Below are 24,615 nucleotides of genomic sequence, written 5' to 3' on the forward strand. Positions count from 1 at the left end.
TCATTATACACTGATCAAAGCTAATTGGTTAGCATCATTCAATTCCATTGGTTAACATGATTTGAAGGTGGTCTATGTTAAAATGAACTCTACAGATGACATGAGGAAAAACAATGCAAAAGATTTGATGAAGTTTCTGAAGGAGAATTTTCTGGAGTAGAGGGAATAAACACTGAGAAAGTAATCTCTGGGTCCTCCAAGAAATCCATTATTAATAATTATTTTCTCACAGAAGTCTGCTGCTTCATAATAGTTTAATATCCAGAAGTGCTATTTCCCCTTTGTCCCCACCACTTTTAGTTATTTTTCTTGATATTCTAGATCTTTTGTTTCTATTATTTCTGTCAATATTTTATTAATTTCTGTAAAGCTTTCCTTTGATAAATTGATATTGCATTAAAAGTGTAAATTAACTTTGATATTATTGCCATTTTATTATGTTGACAAAGCCCATCAACTAGCACTGAATATTTTCTTCCAGATATTTAAGTTGTTCTTTTTTCTCTAAGTAATATTTTATAACTGAACCTGTGTAAGTATTTTGTGTGTTTTGATAGATTGATCTCCAAGTATTTTATGAATTTTTAAGGTTTTTTTGGAATGGAAATTTCCCTTCCTAATATTACTTCTTAGATTCTGTTATTACTATAAAGAAATGGAATTTATTTTTTGTGAATTTACTTTGCATCCTGCAACTTTGCCTATTATTCTCAATTTGCTATATTATTCTCAATCTTTGCTGGTTCCCTAAGATTTTCTAAGGAAACCATTGGCAAATACGATTGTTTTAAATCTCTCCCTTTTTTGCCTCTCTCTTTGCTTTTGTGCCTCTTAATTTCTTTTTTTTTAAAAAATCTTGTTATTGCTAACATTTCTAGAACTATATAAAATATTGGAAAGAACACACAAGTATTACTTGATAATAGAAATTTTCTTATGTTCTTTATTGTTTGGTTAATTACCATCCTCTTCCCTCCTCATGATTGTTTTTTTCCATTTGCCATGAAATCTCCTTTCTGGTTCCATTCCTATCTGTTGTCCCCCTTTTTGGATATCAGTTGCTTCTAGAAGCTTTAACTGCCCTTCTCCTTCGGTGGGATGCTATCCATGGAAGAATAACAGTCTCAGAGGAAATATTACAGAATATTCCTCTCCTATTCTCCCCCATAGGAAGGTCCTTCAATAGGATCCCCTTCCCGCCCCTGAATGGAAATATCTTTCTTTCCCCCATTGTTTCAATCTCTCCCTTTGCCACCTCACCCATTCTCTAGTAAGACCTCTTCTTCCTGAATATAATGACTATAAGAGTTGTTTTTCTTCACTGTTGGACTTTACTATTGACTTGATACTTGATCGTATATTCCCCTCAATCTTTTCTTTTTATGTACCATCTTGTCCTGTAGTTTGATCCCAGAAAACAAAAAAAATGATTCATCTGTAAGCAGGGCATAGTAAGGTTTACTCCACCATGTCTCAGGCCCTCTTCCTAGGGCATACACTAATAAAAGAAATCATTTTCAGATCCCCACAGATAGATCAAGAATACTTTTCATACTTTTCAAGCCAAGGTTCATGTTCTGAACATTTTTGTGCTCTCTTGCAAAAGAATCCATTATTTTAAAATAAAATTTAAAAATTTAGCTTTTTTACTGATGAGGTAAGATAAAAAAGTCACTTAGAATAGATTGCTTTTACTAGAGTATACTCAAATACTGCTTCTGTTTTATGAATGGGATAGCAGAAATAGAAAAAAATATCACTATCTTTAAATCAAAATGGGATAGCTGAGAATCCTCAAATCAGGGAAGTGGTAAAAAAATGAAAATTTTGAATAACAACTGAAGTTTATGGAGCTTCATAGAAATGATTGAATAAATGAAAGTTAGTGACTTTATGAGAAATCAAGACACAATAAAGCAAATCCAAATGAATGAAAAAATAGAGGGGCAATGTGAAATATCTCCTTGGAAAAACAGCTGACCCTGAAAATAGATCCAGGAGAGATAATTTGAAAATCACTGGACTACCAGAAAACCATGATCAAGGAAAGACTTTACACACCATCTTCCAGGAAACTGTCAGGGAAAATTGCCTTGATATTCTATAAGCAGAAGGTAAAACAGAAATTGAAAGAATCCACCAATCACCTCCTGAAAGAGATCTCAAAATGAAAATTCCCAGGAATATTATAGCCAAATTCCAGTGCTCTTAGATCAAGGAGAAAATACTGCAAGGAGCCAGAAAGAAACAATTCAAGTACTGTGGAGTGACAGTAAGGATAACACAAGATTTAGCAGCTTCTACATTAAAGGATTAGAGGGCATGTAATATGATATTCCAAAGGGCAAAGGAACAGGAATTAAACCAAGAATTACCTACCCAGCAAAACTGATTATAATCTTTCAAGGGGAAAAATGGGACTTCAATGAAAAAGAGGACTTTCAGGCATTCCTGATGAAAAGACCTGAATTGAATAGAAAATTTGATTTTCAAATATAAGACCCTAGAGAAGCATAAAAAGGTAAACAGGAAAGATAAATCATGAGTGATGTTAAAAAGGTTAAACTGTTTACATTCCTACATGGTAAGATGATACTTCTTACTCATAAGAACTTTCTCAGTATTAGGGCAGCTGAAAGGAACATACTTAGACAAAAGGCACAGTTGTGAATTGCATACGAAGAGATGATATCTGTAAAGCATTTATTTTTTGTTTATTCTTTTTTTTTGTGGGGCAGGCAAGGTGGGGTGGTTTGCCCAGGGTCACACAGCTGGTGAGTGTCTTTTGTCTGAGGCTGAATTTGGGCTCGGATCCTCCTGGGTCCAGGGTAGATGCTTTGTCCACTGTGTCACCTAGCTGCCCCATGATTACGTCTTTAAGATAAAATTAAGGGGTGAGAGGATTGCACTGGGAGAAAGGAAAAAGGAGAGGTGGAATGGAGTCAGGTATCTCACATAAAAGAAGAAAGAAAAAGCTTATGGAGTGGAAGGGAAGATGGGGGAGGAGTGGGAGAGTGAGCAAGCCTTACTATCATCAGAATTGGCTCAAAGAGGGAATAACATACAAACTTAAGTAGGTATAGTAATATATCTTGCCCTGTGGGAAAGTGGAAGAAGCATAATACTTTAGAGGAGGGATAGGGTAAAAGAAGATAGAAAATGGAGTAAATATCATGGGGAGCAAATAAGATGGAGGGAAACCGCAATAGTAACTGGGAAAAAATCTGAAGCAGAGGCAAAAGCAATATAAGATGAAGATGATGATGATGGTACTTATTTTGCTGGGCTACTGTGAAGAAAGTTCTTTGTCAGGTATAAGGTACTATATAAATGTCAGCTATTATTGTTGTTGCAATAATCAACCTCACGGGTGTATTATAAGAAAATCTCTCTTTAAAGTACTATATAAATGTAGTTTACTATAGAAAAATGATGAGCAGGATGCTATCAGAAAAACCTGGAAAGACTTACATGAGTTAATGCAAAGTGAGATGTACTGTATACAAAATAACAGCAATATTGTAAGATGATCCGCTGTGAATGACTCAGTTATTTTCAGCAATGCAATGATACAAGACAACTCTGAAGGACTTATGAAAAAATGCAATCCAATAGAGAGAAAGAACTGATGGTATCTGAATACAGATGGAAGTATAATTTCTTTTTGTTGTTGTTGGTTCCTTTTTCTAAAGTTTTTTTGTCTATGTTTTGCATGACTGCACATGTATAACTTATATTGAATGGTTTGAGTTCTTAAGAGGGGTAGGGAGAGAAAAAGAGAATTTGGAACACAAAGTTTTAAAAATTGATGTTATAATTTGTTTTTACATGTAAGGTGGGGAAAAATTCTAAATAAATTAAAAATTAAAGTTTAAGTGAGCTAAATGAGAAAAACTGCATTTAGCATTTTTAAAATAACAAACTGGTTCCAAAGAAAACAATGCTGAGGGAAATTTGAAGCTATATTTGGGATCAGGACAAAACTATTTAAAAATGCCTATTTTTATGAGTACGGAGGGAAAAAACTTATGCTGTCCAGTGTTATCAGATATTTCATTAAAATATGTAGGGGGCAGCTAGGTGACGCTGTGGATAAAGCACCAGCCCTGGATTCAGGAGGAACTAAGTTCAAATCCGGACTCAGATACTTGACACTTACTAGCTGGGTGACTCTGGGCAAGTCACTCAACCTTCACTGCCCCGTCAAAAAAAAAAAAAAAGTAATAGTAGGATCAGTCCTATACAGAAATTATCTACATTGTATAACTGGAAAAGTGACAAAAAGGAACATATGACCAAAAGCATCTCCTTGACCTCCTTCCCAAACCCCTTAAATTTCCAACATTTATTCCTTAAAAGAATCTAGAAACTGACCCTTAAAAAAAATGAATGAAGGTATTATAATTCCTGGTTAGGGCATTATATCAGTGGGCTAATACAAAAGCACAAATTGGCACTAACACATGACACTTAGAAAACAGCAGCAGCCAGTATAAAAAGGACAGATAAAACAGGGGTGCAGAACACAAAAGTTAAATTTGACTGCTTTTTCAGAATTTGGAGGGATGCAAAAGTGGGTCCCAAAGTAGGAGGGATGGCCAAGAAGACACTAGGGAATATGGGTGGAGAAGAGGTTCTCAATAATTTTTAAAAATGATGGTAGCTCTCAAAAAATTAGGTAGATGTGTTATTGACAAATTACCTCCTTTATAATTTTGCTCAGGCTAGACCTACCTGATAATAAAAGCAGATATGCATGGTGACTTGAACATAGAACTAGAGGATATGCCATATTGGCAACCAGATATTATGCCAAGATTATATGAAATTAGTTATCAAATGTAGACTATAAACAGATTATAATTTTGTGTCAAGGAATATTTTAGAAAATAAAAATGACATGACACAATGAAATATTAATATAAATGGTCATGGTAGGCATTCTGAAATCTGATCATAGACTGAGTCCCTAGAGGTCTCAATTAGTCCTTCAATTTGGGTTGCCCAGAGTAAAGGGCTAGAAAAATGACTAAACAGAAAAAGATAAAGAACTATTATAATATAAGACCAGATGGGCCTAAGTCAGAAACCTAAAAGAATGATTACAAAACATCTACAAGCAAAGTCTCAATAAAAACACAGCTTCCCCACAAAGATCAATTAGAATTCCTAGGGGAAAAAAATAAGGTCAGTTTAAAAAAAATGGCATCCTAATTGTAATGTGGGCTATAGAGGAGACAACTGGAAAAGAATGAGTTACATAGGCAGCTAAGAGATGTAATAAAGAGAGTACTGAGTCAGTCATCAGAAAGATGCATCTTCATGAGTTCAAATCTGGCCATATAACTCAGGCTAAACCACTTAACCCTGTTTACCTCAGTTCCTCATCTATAAAAATAAGCTGGAGAAGGTAATGGCAAACTACTCCAGTATCTTTGCCAAGAAAACCCTACATGGATCATGAAGAGATGGACATAACTGAACAACCAAAAACAACAACTAAAACCAAACAAAAAAAACCCAAAATGCATACAAGAGGTATTATCCAACAGAATTCCCGAAAATAAGAAAAGAGAATTTTTTTTTTAAGTGAGGCAATTGGGGTTAAGTGACTTGCCCAGGGTCACACAGCTAGTAAGTGTTAAGTGTCTGAGGCCGGATTTGAACTCAGGTACTCCTGACTCCAGGGCCGGTGCTCTATCCACTGCGCCACCTAGCTGCCCCCAAGAAAAGAGAATTTAATGAATCTATAAGAAAATAAAAAAATAATAAAATAAAGTCAAAAGATTGAAAAAAATAGAAGAAAACGTAGGGGGCAGCTAGGTGGCACAGTGGATAAAGCACTGGCCCTGGATTCAGGAGAACCTGAGTTCAAATCCGGCCTCAGGCACTTGACACTTACTAGCTGTGTGACCCTGGGCAAGTCACTTAACCCTCAATGCCTTTTCAAAAACCCCCCAAAACCCAGCATGAACTCCCTTCACAGCATTCCTGGCCAGGTCTCAAACAGCTTCTGCCAGATGACTTCTTATGATACAGACATCATCACCCACTAAGAGAGGAGAGGAATGGGGCAGCTAGGTGGTGCAGTGGATAAAGCACTGGCCCTGAATTCAGGAGGACCTAAGTTCAAATCCAACCTCAGACACTTGACACTTACTTAGCTGTGTGACCCTGGGCAAGTCACTTAACCCTCATTGCCCCACCCCCCCCAAAAAAAGAGAGGAGAGGAATAATGGGGAGAGAAGAACTGAAGCTGTTTACATTAAGTATACAGAATTGGTGCCTAGCACATTCCTTTTCTATACCCCTCTTCCATGTTAAGGGAGGAGTAGGGGACAAAGAGAAAAAAATTAAGAGAATAGGATGGAAGGACATACATAAAATTGAGAAGTTTTTACACAAACCTGATTGCATCTAAAATTAGAAGGGAAACAGTTAATTGGGGGAGAAAGCTTTGAAGCAAAGTTCTCAAAGATTTCATTTCAAAGATACATATGGAACTTACTCAAATTTTTAAGTGTAAGAGCTGTTTTCCAATCAATAAGTGGTCAAAGGATCTGAATAAGCAGTTAGTTGGTTCTCAAGGGAAGAAATCCAAGGTATCTATAATCATATGGAAAAATGCTTCAAACCCTTAAAAATTAGAGAAATACAAACTAAAGCAACTCAGGGATTCCATGTCACACCCACCAGACCGGCAGAGTTGAAAGGTACCCTCTCTTACTGTCTAGAATTCCTTGTCAATTTCCTTGCCTTGCCTGCATCTGCCTAGGAACCCAAGAACCTTCCAAGCCTCTTTGAGCAGCCATTCACTCCTGCTCCAGGCAACTTTCTCTATCCTACAACTCCATAGCAGATGTCTTTCCCCTGACAAAGAACTCTTCCCTCCCTCCCATCCTTTCTAGTTGCCTGACTCCCTGGGACAACTCTATTCTGAGGGCAAAACACTATGGACAATGATGGCCTACTAGTAATCATTCTTCAATTATTAATATACTTCCATCCTTTCATACTCTCCCTCATCCCAGTAATTCTGGACTGCAGATCCCACTATGCAGACCCTGTTCTCTTTGAACACCCTCATATTCTCATCTCCCTTCCTGCAAATTCCCATTCTAAAGTTACCCAGCCCTTTACCTATCGCCTCTGAAATATTATTTAGATAACAAACTAGATTTCATCTTAAACCTTTTTCTTTCTTGCTTCCTATATTTTGTACTCACTAAGACCTGGCTTCTTCCTAATGACACAGCTCCCTTGTCCACACTGCTTAACTGGTTGCATTTTCACTCATTCTCTTCCATTCAATGGTTGTGGTGGAGGAGTTACAATTTTATTTGTTCCCACTTGCCACTTGCAGTTTCTCCCTCTTCACCATCACTCAATAATTTCACCTCCTTTGAGGTTCATAAAATCCATTCTTATCAACCAATAAAGATTCTGTTAGCTGTTGTCTACCAACTTACAAAACGATTTCCTTAATTCTTTAATGAATTTTGTACCTGGCTCATAGACTTTCTCTTCTCCCCAGCTTTTGCCCTCAGATGAGCAGACTTCAACATACATTCTGATACTCCTTTAAACATCTTAATTTCACAGTTCATCAACTTATTCCTTTCACATGACCTACTTCCTGATCCCACCTCATCTATACATACAAAAATTTGTTCATACAATTGACACACATTCATGAATACTGAAAAATTCCTTTATCTAAAATTAATCTCTAGTTACTACACTTATTCCAACTCTAAACCTTGTTCTTCATTCTCACTACAACTTCCAGTCCTTCTCCTCATTTCTTTCTCAAGCCATCACCTTTTCAATGGCTACACTTTCCCCTTTTTAAGGTATCTATGCAGCATAGTGGATAGTGTTGGGCCTAGAGTCAGGAAGACCTGTGTTTTAAATCTGACCTCAGGCACTTATTAAGTTGGGTGACCCTGACAAGTCACAACCTTACTCACTGTGTGACTCTAGGCAAGTCACTTAAATTTTGTCTGCCTCAGTTTTCTCAACTGTAAAATGGGGATGATAACAGCACCCATTTCCCAGAGTTTTTACGAGGATCAAATGAGACAATATTTATAAAGCACTTAGCAGAGTGCCTGGCACACAGTAGATGCTGTATAAATGCATAGTCCCTTCCTCCCTCTACTGTTCCTCATTTTGATCCCATGAATCAGTACAATTCTACACGATTTTATTCTCTTGAGTACCTTGACTGCTCCCTCATTTTATTGGTGATCTTGCCCTGCTAAGTCTCAGCCTTGAATCACTCCCACTATCCACTACCTTCATTTCTACTCACAAGCTACTGAACAAAGAGAAAATCATGAAATTATGCAGAGTCCATTACAAATTTATGTTACCTTACTTTAATGGGACTCTCACACAAGTCAGTCTTTTTATGCCTAATTGATTCACCATCTCACTCACAAGTGCTGATTTTCCAAACCTTTTCATCCTTCCTCAAAGCTCCCATGACTTCCTTACCTTTGCAATTGAGTACTACGCCTCATATTTTTTTTCTTTTTTCTTTTCTTTGGGGGCGGGGCAATGAGGGTTAAGTGACTTGCCCAGGGTCACACAGCTAGTTGTCAAGTGTCTGAGGCATTTGAACTCAGGTCCTCCTGAATCCAGGGCGGGTACTTTATCCACTGTGCCACCTAGCTGCCCCCTATGCCTCATATTTCGCTGAAAAAAATTGAGGCCATTTACTGTGAGCTGCCTCTCAGCCCCTCCTCCTCATCTCACAAGAGGATGCCTTCCAATACTAACTCCTCCTTCACTTCTATTTCATATTAAGAGGTGGCTCTCCTTTTTGCCAAGGCTCTAAGTGTACGATTCCATTCTATCCTGCCTTCTCTAGCAAATTGCTTCTTCTATTACAGACCTCCCTAATTTCTTTTAATTCCAAACTAAAATCCCCTCTTTTACTGGAAGCCTTCTCCAACCCCTCTTACAATTATTTCTTGCTGAAACTGTATATAGCTTGCTTTGTGTATATTTGTTTGTATGCTGTCTGCCCCATTAGATGGCAAGTTCCACGAGGGCAGGAATTGCCTTTTGTCTCTTTTTGTATCCATAGTGCTTGTCACATAGTAAATGCTTAGTAAATGTTAATTGACTGATTAATACAATTTACCTTACAGGACACTCATCAAACTTACTGTTTTTTCTTGTGTAGAAATTATAAAATCCCTTAACTACCTATCTTCAGTGTAAATCATATTAACTCTCCAGTTTATATAATTCCCCTTAAAACTGAAGACATCTATTCATATTGTGACATATATTGCTACCTACTTGGCAGAAATACTCTAATTAAGACAATCAAAATAATCTGTGACTGCTACTTCACAAGTCACTGACAATTTGAAAACAAATTAAACCATATCTATTCTTCAATTAGCTGTTTAGTTATCATTCATAAGTTAATCTTACACAGGGAAAACTTTTCTGGCTTTCTAGAAGAAACTCATATAGTAGAAGGGATACCTGAACTGAACTGGTTGAGACATGGAAGTTGCAAGATACCCTGGCTCAATAAATTATGCATCTCATTCGTCTCATATTTAGTATGACAAAACAGATTGCCAAGATGCACTGAAACATGTAATTAAGACAGTTATTAAATTTTGGACATTTTTTTTGAACAGAGTAAAGTAGATAATTTTCTTAATAAAATTTGAAAATACAGTTCACAACATATTGTCTCTTTTCACCTTAATGATCCAAATGACATTAGCTATATGAGTACAGTACCCCTGAGAAAAAGAGAAGGGATTGGTAAAGCCTGAGCAATGGAGTTTTTTGTGTGTGTGTGTTGTTTTGTTTTGTTTTGTTTTTTGTGGGGCAATGAAGGTCAAGTGACTTGCCGAGGGTCACACAGCTAGTGTCAAGTGTCTGAGGCTGGATTTGAACTCGGGTCCTTCTGAATCCAGGGAAGGTGCTTTATCCACTGTGCCACCTAACTGCCCGCAACAGAGTTTTAAAAACCAAACAAACCAGCATACAAATAAATGGCTATTCAAAAATATTATCAGATTTAGATAAATTAGAGTTTCCTATGAAGGTAGTTTCAGATGAATTAATAAACAAAAATGGAAATCTACATAAATGTCTTTTAATAGGATAAAATAAAAATTCCCCTTCCTGGAACTTGAGACCCGGAATTTCTAGTCTTATTTCACTTTATTTCTCTTAACACAATTTACCTACTAGTCAAAATAAACTACTGGCTATTCTTTGAGCTTGTCTATCATTTTTCTGCTTCCATGCTTTTGCATGGACTATCCTTCATGTATGATGCACTCTCTCCACATCTTTGCTTTCAAGGCAGAGTTCAGGTACCATTTCCTCCAATGCCTACATTTTCTTATCTCCTCTGCTCCTACATACCCCTCCAGCATTTGTAATTTTTCTTTTCTGTCAGGTTAACCAATCTGATAGGTATGAGGCGGGTAGGGACTGTATTTGACTTATAAAAGGAATATGAATTTTCTTGCTCAACTTTTTCCCCCATCAATTCTTCTTTCTTTCTTTCTTTCTTTTCTTTTTCTTGTTGGTGAGGCAATTGGGGTTAAGTGACTTGCCCAGGGTCACACAGCTAGTAAGTGTCAAGTGTCTGAGGCCAGATTTGAACTCAGGTCCTCCTGAATCCAGGGCCGGTCCTCTATCCACTGTGCCACCTAGCTCCCCCCCCCATCAATTCTTTAATCAAGATTTAACCCTTATTTTTCTTAAATTACTCCTTTGGCAATTAATGCCTAGTGTGAACAGTTTCACTTTCTTTCATTCTTTTTTAAAAATAAACATTTTAATTTATATTTATAGTTTTGATTGCTCAACTTTTGAGAATTTGGTACTTTTTTAATGAGCATTTTTATTTAAAGTTTTTAGTTTCAAATTCTATCCTTCCCTCTTCTCCCCCCTCCCACTCCCTGAGGTGGTAAACAATCAGATAAAGGTTATACATATGTAATTATGTGAAGCTACCATATTAGTAATTTTGTATAAGAAAACTCAAATAAAACGGGAAAAAAGAAAGAAAGTGAAAAATAGCATGCTTCAGTCTGTGTTCAATCAATAACAGTTCTTTCTTGGGAGGTGAATAGTATGCTTCATCATTAGTCCTTTGGGATTATCTTGGATCATTGTATTGCTGAAAATAGTTAAGTCATTCACAGTCCTTCATCTAACAAATGCTAACAAAACATACTGCTGTCACCACACAATGTTCTCCTCGTTCTGTTCACTTCACTATGCATCAGTTCATACAAGTCTTTCCAGGCCTTTCTGAAATTATCCTGCTTGTCATTTCTTATAGCACAATAATATTCCATTACAACCATATGACACAGCTTGTTTAGCCATTCCCCAATTGATGGGCATTCCTTTGATTTCCAATTCTTAGCCATCACAAAAAGAGTTGCTATAAATATTTTTGTACAAATAGGTTTTTTTCTCTTTTGGGGGATGTCTTTGGGATATAAACCTAGCTAGCAGTGGTATTTCTACATCAAAGGGTATCTACAGTTTCAGAGCCAAGCAAAGTTCCAAATTGCTCTCTGGAATGGTTGGATAAGTTTACAGTTCCATCAATGGTGGATAAGCATTCCAGTTTTCCCATATTCCCTCCAACATTTTCCTTTTTCGCTATATTTGTCACTTTGATAGATGTGAGGTGATACCTCAAAGCTGTTATAATTTGCATTTCTCTAATGAATAGTGATTTAGAGCATTTTTTCATATGACTATGGATAGTTTTGATTTCTTTGTCTGAAAACTGCCTGTTCATATGCTCTGACCATTTATCAACTGGGGAATAACTTGTATTTTTTATAAATTTGACTCAATTCTCTCTCTCTCTCTCTATATATATATATATGAGAAATGAGGCCTTTATCAGAGATACTTCTTGCAAAAATTCTTTCCCAGTTTTCTACTTTCCTTATTATTTTAGTTGCATTAGTTTATGTAGAAGCTTTTAAATTTTACATAATCAAAATAATCTATTTTACATTATGTAATGCTCTCTATATCTTCTTTGATTCTAAATTCTTCCTCTGTCCATAAATCTGACAGATAATCTATTTCATGTTCTCTTAATGTGCTTATGGTATCACCCTTTATGTGTAAATCATGGTGCTAATTGCTTTTTAAAAGTTCGATAAGGTTTTCCTGTGAATTCATCAGCACCAGGAGATAATTAACTAGCTACCAAAGGAAATTATTTTTCTGATATTAAATTATTGAGGATCTTTATTTGGTCTTCTGTTAGTTTTAATATTTTATATTTTAAAAAGTTATTTTTCATTATTTTTTGTGTTCTAGGTTTTGTTAGCACATAAATGTGTATAGTAGGCTCTTCTGTTAGCATATAAATATGAATTTTTCTTGGATTTCTGCATCATAATTAGGTGAATATTCTGGATCTGTTTGGAGGACTGTTGGGGAGGGAGCTTGCTGCACTTCTGGCTACTGTCCCATCTTGACTCCACCCTCTTCTGATCATTTTTAATACACATTATTTTGTTTTATGTTTTAGCTTTATTGGCTGGATGTCTAATTTTTTAAAATGCATGTTTTCTTACACATTTATCCTCTAATTTTGGTCTGCTTCCTAATGAGGATTTTCCCCTTCTTCCAATGAAAAGACATTGATTTTTCTCTTCAGTTGTTTTTGCTTAATATATTTTAAGGCAACTTGGTTCCCATAAACTTTTACATAATCATACATGTATAACCCACGTCTGATTGCTTGCCACCTCAGGGAAGGGAGAGGGGAGGGAGGGAAGGAGGGATAAAAATTGGAACCCAGAACTATAAATAAAAATGTTTATTACTTCAAAAAAACAAACTGTCTTGTCCTCACCCTTAAGCCTCTGTTACTCTTTTCCCTAGTTTTGGATTTCTTTAACTTGTCAGTTCCTTTTTATTTCTTTCTTCCTTTTATTTTTTTTTCTTCTTTCTCTTTTAGTTAAATAGTCATATTAAAAAAAAATTACCCTCCCTCTATATCATCATTTTTGTTTTGTCAGTTTTAAGAATTTCACTTTCTGTGTCTTTTTTCTGAAAAGGATTTCTTTCCTTCATTCTCTTCATTATTTCACTCTCCTTTCTGACTATTCGAGACTTTTATTCTTTGATCCATGGAACTTTTACTTATTTCTTCTTTAGTATTCCCAACTGAATTTTAAAGCCTCTAAGGTACTTATTTTGGGTTCCTTCCTTTTCTCTTTTTTTTTGGGGGGGGGCGGGGCAATGAGTGTAAAGTGACCTGCCCAGTGTCACACAGCTAGTAAGTGTCAAGTGTCTGAGGCCGAATTTGAACTAAGGTCCTCCTGAATCCAGGGCCAGTGCTTTATCCACACTGTGCCACCTAGCTGTCCCCCCTGGGGTTCCTTCTTCTAAATAGTATCTGTTATATGCCTAGTAGAACTTGATCCCTATCCTCTCCTCTTTTTCTGTTGTGTCTCACTCCTAGAAATACTAATTCTTGGGGCACCTAGGTGGCACAGTGGAGAGAGCACTGGCTCTGGATTCAGGAGGTCCTGAGTTCAAATCTGGCCTCAGACACTTGACATTAGCTGTGTGACCCTGGGCAAGTCATTTAACCCCAATTGCCTCACCCCCAAAAAAAAGAAAAGAAAAGAAAAAAAGAAATACTAATCCTTGCAGGTAATAGAACACAATTACTGTCCCATGGTAGAAATTTTCCTATGTCATTGATTATGTAGTTTAATAATAATAATAATAATAATAATAATAACTAACATTTACATAATACTTACTATGTGCCAGGCACTGTACCATTATTATCTCATATGATTCTTGAAACAACCTTGAGAAAATAGGTGCTATTATTATCCCCGTTTTACAGATAAAGAAACTGAAGCAAATGGAGGTTAAGTGACCTGCCCAGGGTCGCTTAGTTAAGTATCTGAAGCTGAATTTGAACTAAGGTTTTCCAGATGCCATGCCTGGTTAATCCACTTAGCCACCTAGCTGACAGTTCATTCCCCCACTCCATCCCCCAACTGCCATAAAATCTCCTCTCTGAGTCTATGTCCTCCCACTCTTCCGGGTGTCAGTTGCCCCCAGTAGCTCTGATTCTCCTTTTCCTAAGCCAAAATACATGGTCTTTCTAAGCACCAAATACCTGCAGATTATACTCATAGTAAGGCCCCCATGTACATTTATAGAATATCTTTCTTTCTTCTAAGGGAGGATTTTTCAGGGATTTCCCCTCCCATCACTGAAATAAGGCTTCTTCCTTTCTTTCCCTCATTTCAATCCCTCCATTTGCTTGCTCACTCATTATTCTGTGGAGCTTCTTCTTCCTTCAAGATTATAAGAGATACTTTTCCTAAATTATTCCCCTTTTTCCTGTCCTCTTCCCTTTTATTGTGGTCTCCCATTCTGCCATTTAGTGCCACAAAAACACTGATTCTCTCTACTAGAAGGGATGTTGTTAGGCTTAGTCCATATTGTTTCAAGTCTATTTCTCCCTCATTGGTTACTACATCTATTTATCTTTTGTTTGTTTGTTTGTTTATCTTTCCTGTATATTAGTTGTCTGGGGTGTTTGAAAAGCAAATAAATTGTTCATGTCTGGTTTTGTGGGAATACTTTGAATATCTCTTTTTTATAGAACATTCATCTCTTGCAAGAATGGTTGGGGAGGGGGCGGAGCCAAGATGGCAGAGGAGAGGCTGTGACTCCCGTGAGTTCCCAGTAAACCAGTCTACTCACTCCCAAATAATGCTATAAAGTCCCCCTGCCAGAGCAGCCTAACTCATATAAGAACAGAGCGAGACTATTTTCCAGCCAAAGATGGCAACTGGGATCAACTGCTGATCAGGCTGAGAGGAGCTCAGCGCACAGCCCAGACCCAGCCAGGAACAGACCGCACCTCCAGTGCCTCAGAGTCTTGGGTGCCAGCAGCTTCTTCTGAGGCTTGGCTTGAGGAGAGGTGAGGAGGTTTGGCGATTGGCCAGGTTGAAGTGGCTGCAGTCTCTGCTGGAGCTGGGGCGAAGTGCCCTGGTTCTGAACCAGTGGGCCAAGTTAAGTGGTGCCGGCCCAGTGGGGGAGGGGCACAGGCACGCCAAGCTTCTGACCATAGAAAATCAGATTTCAATCAGACATCTGCTTCCAGGTTGAGCTGAATAGGCAAAGAAAGCAGCAGACTATTGAAAGCCTTTTGGGGGATGAAGTAGACCAGAATACAGAAGAAGATAATAACAAAGTCAAAGCTCCAACATTTAAAGCTTCTACGAAAAATATGAATTGGTCTTAGGCCATGGAAGTGCTCAAAAGGAACTTTGAAGACAAAGTAGGAAAGATAGAAGGAAGATTTAGAGAGGTGGAGGAAAGAATGGAAAGAGAAATGAGAGCGATGTAGAAGTCATGAGAAAAAAGTCAACAGCTTAAAAAGCCAAAAGGGAAAGGAGATACAAAAGCTCTCTAAAGAAAATAATTCCCTAAGAATTAGGATTGAACAAATAGAAGCTAGTGACTTTATGAGAAACCAAGACACAGTAAAGCAAATCCAATTAAATTTTTTAAAAAATAGAGGGAAATATGAAATATCTCCTTGGAAAAACAGCTGACCTGGAATATAGATCCAGGAGAGATAATTTGAAAATCACTGGACTGCCTAAAAACCATGACCAAAATAAGAGCTTAGACACCATCTTTCAAGAGATTGTCAGGGAAAATTGTCCTGATATCCTAGAAGCAGAAGGCAAAACAGAAATTGAAAGAATCTACCAATCACCTCCTGAAAAAGATTCCAAAGGGAAAACTTCTAGGAATATTATATCCAAATTCCAGAGATTCCCAGGTCAAGGAGAAAATATTGCAAGTCGCTAGAAAAAAGGAATTCAAATACTGTGGAGCCCCAATAAGGATAAAGCAAGATCTAGCAGCATCTACATTAAAGGACTGGAGGACATGGAATATGATATTCCAGAGGGCAAAGGAATTGGGACTACAGCCAAAAGGCACCTACCCAGCAAAACTTGTATAATCTTTCAGGGGAAAAAATGGGACTTCAATGAAAAAGAGGACTTTCAGAGATTTGTGATGAAAAGACCTGAACTGAATAGAAAATTTGACTTCCAAATACAAGACCCTAGAGAAACATAGAGAGGTAAACAGGAAAAAGAAATCATGAGGGATATTAAAAGATTAAATTGTTTACATTTCTACATGGAAAGATAATACTTCTAACTCATAAGATCTTTCTCAGTATTAGGGCAGCTAAAAGGAATATACTTAGACAGAGGGCACAGGTGTGAACTGAATGTGAAGGGATGATATCTGTAAAGAATTTATTTTTTGTTTGTCCTTGTTTTTTGTGGGGCAGGCAGGGTGGGGTGGTTTATGTAGCATCTGGGGCCAGATGTAGGCTCGGGGACTCCTAGGGTCCAGGACTGGTGCTTTGTCCACTGTATCACCTAGCTGACCCATGATGAAATATTCAAAATAAAGTTAAGGGGTAAGGGGAACACACTGGAAGAAAAGGAAAGGGAGAAGGTGGACTGGGGAAAAGTAGCTTACATAAAAGAAACAAGAAAAAGTTTATGGAGTTGAGGGGAAGATGGGGAAGGAGTGGGGGAGTGAGTCAACCTTACTCTCATAAGAACTGGCTCAAAGAGGGAATAACATAAACACACAAGTAGGTATAGTATTATATTGTGCCCTGAGGGAAAGTGGGAGGGGAAGGAGTTAGAAGGGGGGGAGAGGGAAAGAAAGGAAAGGCAGATTGAGGGAGGGGGCAGTAAAAAGCAAAACACTTTCAAGGAGGGATGAGGTGAAGGAAGATAGAAAATAAAGTAAATATCAAGGGGAGGAATTAAGATGGAGGGTAATATAGTTAGCAATAGTAACTGTGAAAGATGATGAGCAGGATGGTATCAAAATGACATATGAAAAATTCAAACCATCAACAGAGAAAGAACTGATGGTATCTGAATACAGATTGAAGTATAATTTTATTTTTTAGCTCCTCTTTCTAAAGGTATTTTTTCTATTTTCTTTCCCAACCTGACTAATGAGAAGATGTTTTGCATAACTGCACATGTATGACTTATATTGAATTGCTGGATTTCATAGGGAGGGACGAGGAGAGGAGGAAGGGTAGAAGAAAATTTAGAGCTCAAAGTTTTAAAAAATTAATTTGAAAAGTAATGACGAGCAGGAAGAGTTCAGAGAAACCTACCTGGAAGTACTTCCATGAACTGATGCTGACTGAGAGGAGCAGAATCAGAAGAACACTGTACACAGTAACAGCAATATTGTGTGATGAACAATGGTGATAGACTGGGCTCTTTTTAGCAATGCAATGGTCCAAAACAATTTCAAAGAACTTCATGATAGAAAATGTTCTCAACATCCAGAAAAAAGAACTGTGGTTTAGGAATGCATTCTACTTTTGGGCTGTTTTCTTTTTCCTTATATTTTGAGGTTTTTCCCTTGTGCTATGACTCTTCTTTCACAATATGACTAATGCAGAAATATGTTTAATGTGATTCCACATATATAACCTATATTAGATTGCTTTCTGTTTTGGAGAGGCGGGGAGGGAAGAGAAGGTAGGATAAAAATTTGGCACTAAAAATCCTACGAAAACGAATGTTGAAAATTATCCTTATGTGTAACTGGAAAATAATAAAATACTGACCTATTAAAAAAAAAAAAAAGAATGGTTAGGCTCAGATTTACAAGCTATATTACCTTAGATGGTATTTTGAGTTCCTTTGCTCTTTGGAAGACATTATTCCATTCTTTCCTGTGGTTTCTGGAAGGTTCAGAACAGTTCTGTATTATTCAACCTTTACTAGAGGTTTAAAGGTTTTTATCCTGATCATTTGCAGAATTAATTTGTCAGTGAAACTGTTAAATTTAACACTGTGTGTCTGAGTTTATAGTATAGTTTTGTTGTTGTTTAATTTCTGGAACTATTCTAGAAAAGTGAATGAATTAATTGTATGCCCTTCAGTCCAGTGATACCAGTAGTAGGAATATATTATAATAAGTTTAACAACAGAGGGGAGGACATATCTAGAAAATTATTTATAGCAGTCCTTTTTGTAGTAGCAAAGAACTACAGGCAAAGTGGCTGCACACTGATTGGGGAATGGCTGAACAAATAATAGTATAGGAATATAAGTACTGAAGTATAGTAATATTATAATTATTATTAGAAAATAATAAAAATGAAGAATTCTAAGAAACCTGAGAGCTGTATGAAATGATGCAGAGAAAAATCAGCAACACTAAAAAAATAACTTACATAATGACCAAAATAATATAAAGGAAAATAATCCTGAAAGCTATCCAAACTATGATAAATATAGTAACTAATCATGGCTCTAGAGCAGCCATTGGCAAACTATTGCTTTTGAACCAAATGTGGCCCACCTGTTTTTGTATGGGCTGAGCTAAGAATGGTTTTTATATTATAAAATAAAATTTTATTATATTTTAAAATGTAAAAACCATTTTTAGTTCATGGAGTACAAAAAGAGACAGTTGGCCAGATTTGGCACTTGAGCCATAGTTTGCCTACCTCTAATTTAGAAGAATATTTTTAAAGTATCACTTTCTCCTCTTTAAAGAGATACCTCTTCATGGGAAAGGAGGTACAGTTATCAGATACGGCCAATGTGTTCATTTGTTTTTCTCAACTACTTTCTTAAAAAGGAAGATTCTCTTGGAGGGATAGTATTGTGTTTTTTTTTTTAAGGAGTAGCAATACATTTTTTTGATTTAAAAATAAAGCAAATATTTTATCTATAATAATTTTTCTAAGACTTTTTGAATGATTTCAGAGATACAATCCCAAAGAAACATTTCTATTCCCAACATATAATTATACTCACATTTAAGAATGCAAATACTAGCTTTAATTGATAAAGTATCTTGATGAATATCCAGCATCTTACTTGTATTCAACAATGTTTCCATTTCTTTTGGTTACCTGACACTTGGGATTTAAAAATTTAACTAGTCATATCAACTACATCATAATTCCAGGAATTTAACATAATTTACTATAAAAAAAATTAGATCTGGAAAAAGCCTTAGAGGCTAACTAGCTCATCCCCTTATTAAGTGTTTTTTTATTTACATTCTAAATTGTTAATGTCTTTTAAAGCATGATAGGTCAAAAAAAAGTCTGTAGACTTGACATTAGACACGACATTCTAACTTCATTAGAACTTTTTGAAGAATAATGAAATTTTCTGCAATCCAAAATATCACATATGCAAATTGATGCCAAATACCCACACTGAGTCTTATCTTAGGAGTCTGGATCAGAAGGACAAATCAGGGCAGAAGAAAAGAGGTCATGAAAAGGGAAGACACTCTCTTGGTGAGGTAGAGGTCAGAGAAACAATTAGGGAAAGATAAAAGAACTGCCTTGCAGCAATAGAGTTCAGCTGAAATCAGATAATATATTTGCAGTGAAACTAGTCTACATGGTTCTGTGATTTCTATCATTGTTATATAGAAGAATTCAAGTAAATACAGAGAAGAAAGATCTTGGCTGTCACTCAGGATTGGGGTTTGGAGTGGCAAAAAGGCAAAGGATTCAAGAGGCCAATATTATAACTGAACTGATTAAATTTAGTGGGATCAAAATTGTAAAGGGGGTAAGGTAAAGGCCTGTATAGGGAATAATGAATTGGGGAAGAGAAGAGTTATCAGAGGTCACAGAATGGATTAAGAAAAGGTTCAGAAGAAGGGAAGGAATGTAAAGATATAAAATCATCACCCAAGAGAAAAAGGAGGCAAACAGATAATCAGAGGCAGGGTGAAGCAAGTAAGCTACCAAAAACACCACTAGTGAATGGTGTCGTACAGCACAGGATATCTTCTGCTTTGTCTCAAACTCAACATGTCTAAAACAACACTTACTATCTTTCGCCATAAACATTCCACTTTCAAACTTCCCTTTTACTGTTATAAAGTTGCAATGTAGCTATACTGTCTAAAAATCTAATGAGTGGTTGCCAATAAATTAGAAGCTTTAGCAAGAGTTTAGACTTTTAAGCATTTATTAAGGAGCATAAGAATTTGGTGAAGAGAGAGAGAGAGAGAGAAAGAGGCTATCTATCTCAGGGAACCAGCATCTCCTGCTCCACTTCCCACCAGGTCCTGACGAAAGAGTGCCTTGCCCCTTCGTCCCACAAGCTTCCTGATGTCAAGGAACTGACCTTCCAAGCCACATGGCTTGCCCTCAGATGCCTTCTCCTCATGGCAGAGCTTTCCTACAGTAACTCTCCAGCAGGTGGCATCACTCCAATTGTCATACTGTTGAGGGCACATCCAGCTTTACAACTTTAATGTCATCCTTGATTCCTCTCTCTCTCACTTACCCCACATCTCCATAGAGATGTTAAATCTTATGATTTCTCTCTCTACATCTTTCACATTTGACACTCTATCTCTGTTCACACAGCCACCACCCTAATTCAGTCACTCATCACTTCTCAGCTGAAATATTACAAAAACCTTTTAATTAGATTCTCTGCCTCAAGTCTCTCCACACTCCCATCAACTCTTCATAGAACTAACAAACTAATTTTCTTAAAGGTCTGATCATGTCATGTCACCTACTACTCAAACCATGTATTAGGTCCCTACTCTGTGCCAACCACTGTGCTGAGTGCTAGAGAAACAAATACAATAACTGAAGCAATATACACTTGCAAGGAATTGTATAATCAAATTGGGGAGACAATAAGGACATATGTAAATATATGCAGAGTAAATACAAAAATAATAAATACAAATACAAGGTTATTAAATTCAAGATAATTTGAATAGAGCTCCTCTTAGTTGAGGGAAACAAGAAAGGTTTCATATAGAAGATGATGCTCGAGTTGTGCCTTGAATAGAGGGATTCTAGGAGGTAAAGATGAAAAACATGGGAAAGTCAGTGCAAAAGCATAGTGCAATGGGTGATGTGTGAGGTAAAAAGAGAATGCTAATTTGGCTGGATAAAAGAGTACAAGAGCTACTGGGGGAGGGGCACAGGAACTTTGAAGAGAAAGTAGGAGAGATAGAAGGAAGATTTAGAGAGGCTGGAAAAACAGGTCGGTCAAAGTTGTGAAGGGCCTTTAAACAGATGAATTTATATTTCATGCTATAGATAACAAGAAGTCACAAGAGTTTATTGAGTAAGGGAATGACATGGTAGGATCTGGGCTTAAAGAAAAACATTTTGCCAGTAGTGTGAAGGATGGATTCAAATGAGGGGATACTTGGAGGAAGAAGACCCATAAGGAGGCTGTTGCAATTATCTAGGCTATAGGTGATGGTGCTAAGGAGTTAGTTGCTTGAGTAGAGATAAGGGGTTGAAGGTATAAATGGTATAATTTGAGAACTGATCGGATATAAATGATCAGGAAGTTTGAGAAGTCAGGGAATAACAGTCTGGAAGTCATTGGCATAAGATGATAATTAAATTCACTGGAGATGATGAGATTACCAAGAGTTGAAAAAGAGAAGAGTAAGAGGCCTAGGGAACACCCATTGTTATGGGGTGTGATCTGGATGATGAACCAACCAAAGAGTACAAGGCATTAGTAATGTGAGCAAAGCGCAGAGAGAAGAACTTATTCAAGAGAGGGTGATGAGCAGTTTCAATGCAGCAGACAGGTCAGGAAGAATGACAATTGGGAGAAAAAAAGACAATTAGATTTGGCAATTAAAGAGATTGTTGATAATTTTTGAAAGAGCAGTTGCAGTTGAGTGATGAGGTCAAAAGCCAGATTTCAAAGCATGGAAGAGTACAATAGAGAAGAGGAGGCAGTGAGCACAGATAAAAAATTTTTGAGGGGGGCGGCTAGGTGGCACAGGGGATAAAGCACTGGCCCTGGATTCAGAAGTACCTGAGTTCAAATCTGGCCTCAGACACTTGACACTTACTAGCTGTGTGACCCTGGGCAAGCCACTTAACCCCCATTGCCCCGCAAAAAAAAATAAAATAAAAAAAAATAAAATAAAATTGAGGAGTTTGCCTGAGGAAGGGAAAAGAGATATAGGATGATGGCTTAAAGGGATGGTACAATCTAGTGAAGACTTTTTAGAGTTTGAGGACAATTAGGCATTTTTGAAGGCCCAGTAGATAGGAAGGAACCAATAGATAGGTAAAGTTCAAAGATTAGAGAAAGGGAATGATTGATTTTGTAATCTGCTGAAGAAAGAAGCAGATGGGTTCAAGGATACATGTACAGGAGTTGGTGTTGGCAAGAAGGGCCTCCTACTTGTAAGGGACTGAGGGAAAGGAGGAGAAAGAGATGATGTCAAAGGGTTCTGAGATGAAGAGAAAGGGAAAAGAGGGAGTTCAAATCAAATGGCTTATGTGGCATTTAACACTCTTTACAATATTGCCCTTTCCTAAACATATTCCCAGTGTTCTTATACATTACGCCCTTCCATGCATACTTGATGTTTCTATCACACAATCCCTATCTCTTTTCTCAGTGCATTTTGCACCTGTGTCCTCCATTCCTGGAATGCTCTCTATTCACTTTAGAGTCCTAGGGGCTCTAGCTTCCTTTAAGACTAAATTCAAGGGTCACCTCCTACAGGAGTTCCTCCCAGCTGTTAGTGCCATTTATGAAATATTTATCTTGTAAGTACTTTTAGATTTACTTATATATTGTTGTTTCTCCCATGAGAATATCAACTCCAAGAGGGCAGGAACTGTTTTTTCTTTTTATCCCTAGGATTTAGAAGAGTGTTTAGAATATACTAAGTGCTTAATAAATGCTTGCTGATGAACTGATTATTCTTTCTTCTGAGTATAGTTAACTCTGGGCTCTAAAGTTTAAATGACTAAAAAGAGGCCTCACTAGATAAAACAGAGGCAGAGACATTCATTAGGCTTACCCCCTCAATTTTCATGTTGTTAAGCAAGCTTAATTTGTACTCAGTTATAACAAAGTATAGCTAAACCCCAAACTCCAGAGGTCAATGCTTTATGAAATTCATGCTCATGGAGCTTAGAAATAGCATAAAATAAAGTAAGTGTGTCTACATTATGGAATACAGCAATGAACATTAATGGGCTTTGAACTTTCGTTTTTATTTTTTCTCAGAAGAAACAATTAGAGATGGAGATAATCATGATAAGCTGTGCGTGTTCTAGCTAAACAGAATTCTCCTACTATTCTTTAGTCACTCTCCATGCTCCTTCAAATTATTAACCAACAGTTTTTAGTAACACCAGATAATAATGAGAAATCAATGCAAAAATTCAGCTAGTAATACAACTAGAAACATTTTTACAAGTTTTTTTTGGAAACCTTCACACTTCTATTCTTATCTCAACAAATCATTAAAATTATCAGGCAAACACAAAAAATGACAAATAAAAACAATTACCTAAAAGCAGAGTCACAGTAGTAAATATCAGTTGGTTGTGACTAGACTTAATTCCTTAGTTTGCTTAGCACTGGTCAAATCAGTATAGAAATATCTAAAAAAGGAAAAAGCAAAATACTATGAATACAACAATGAAATAAAAACAAAACAGAGAAATTATAATGCTGGCAATAATTTTTTTCTTTTTGAAATGTCATTAGAAAGGTAACACTGAAAATCAACATACCTAATCTTGCTTAGTAGCTATATTTGTTAATGAGTTTTAATTTAAAAAGTATCTTAATGCTATTTGAACCACTTTTTCTAAGTCTCTCTCAGTACTCTTTCATCTTTTTATTCTCATTTACTTTTTTCTCATACAACTGTAGTTAGTATATACACCATTTTTTCTAGTTCTATTTTCTTTCATTTTTCATTATTTCATAAAGGTTTTCCAGATTTCTTTGTTTTCCTTACACCTTTCTGCCTTAATTGTATTAAAGAATTCTATTACCTTACTATTCCATTATTTAATCTTATCCTTATTATTGAACATTTAGGTTGCTTTCAATTTTCTGCAATCACATAATAAAATTTACAATAATAGTTAACATTTATATAGCACTTACTAAGTGTCAGGCACCGTGCTAAGTGCTTTACAATTATCTCATTTGGGAAGAGTGCTATTATTATCCTCATTTTACAACTGAGGCAGAGATTAAGGGACTTGCCCAGGCTACACAGTTAGTGTGTGTCTGAGGCTGGATTTAAACTGGTTTTCCTGACTCTAGGCCCAGCACTCTATATACTGTGCCACTTAGCTATCCCTAAATACATATCACATGAATATCAAAATCAAACTAGCAACATTATAAAATATGTAGACAAAGAAATCAATCAATTTTTTAAAAAGTCTTATATAATTCCAAAGTAATAAAACCCTAAAAGGTAAGGAGAGACTTTTCCTTAACATAATTAATACTATATCGAGTCAACACAAGGTGAAATGGAGAAGCATTAGAATCATTCATACTAAGAATAGGTAACAAAGGTAGGGATATGTACTCTTACAACTTTTATTTAACATGGTTTTAGAAATACTAGCCCTTAAAATAAGATAGGAAAAGATAGTAGAGGATTTTACATTGAAAATTAAAAATAAAAATGTTATGCTATTAAATCATGATAATGTATATCTAAATTCTTAAAAGGAAAGTTAAATAA

The 24,615-nt window shown here is 36.5% G+C and overlaps 1 protein-coding gene across 5 annotated transcripts in view; it reads right to left on the minus strand.

The window, feature by feature from the left end:
• Positions 1-24,615, minus strand: part of ANKRD12 (ankyrin repeat domain 12) — a 176,203-nt gene that overhangs the window by 122,305 nt on the left and 29,283 nt on the right. For 2 of the 5 annotated variants that reach the window (XM_043993969.1, XM_043994024.1), the window contains exon 2: positions 23,413-23,506. The exons of the other annotated variants lie outside the window; for them this stretch is intronic. The gene's annotated coding sequence lies outside the window, so the exon portion shown is untranslated. The remainder of the gene's footprint in view (positions 1-23,412; positions 23,507-24,615) is intronic. 5 annotated transcript variants of the gene reach the window in all.

The sequence above is a fragment of the Dromiciops gliroides genome, chromosome 1 (assembly GCF_019393635.1).
Source record: "Dromiciops gliroides isolate mDroGli1 chromosome 1, mDroGli1.pri, whole genome shotgun sequence".
NCBI lineage: Eukaryota > Metazoa > Chordata > Mammalia > Microbiotheria > Microbiotheriidae > Dromiciops > Dromiciops gliroides.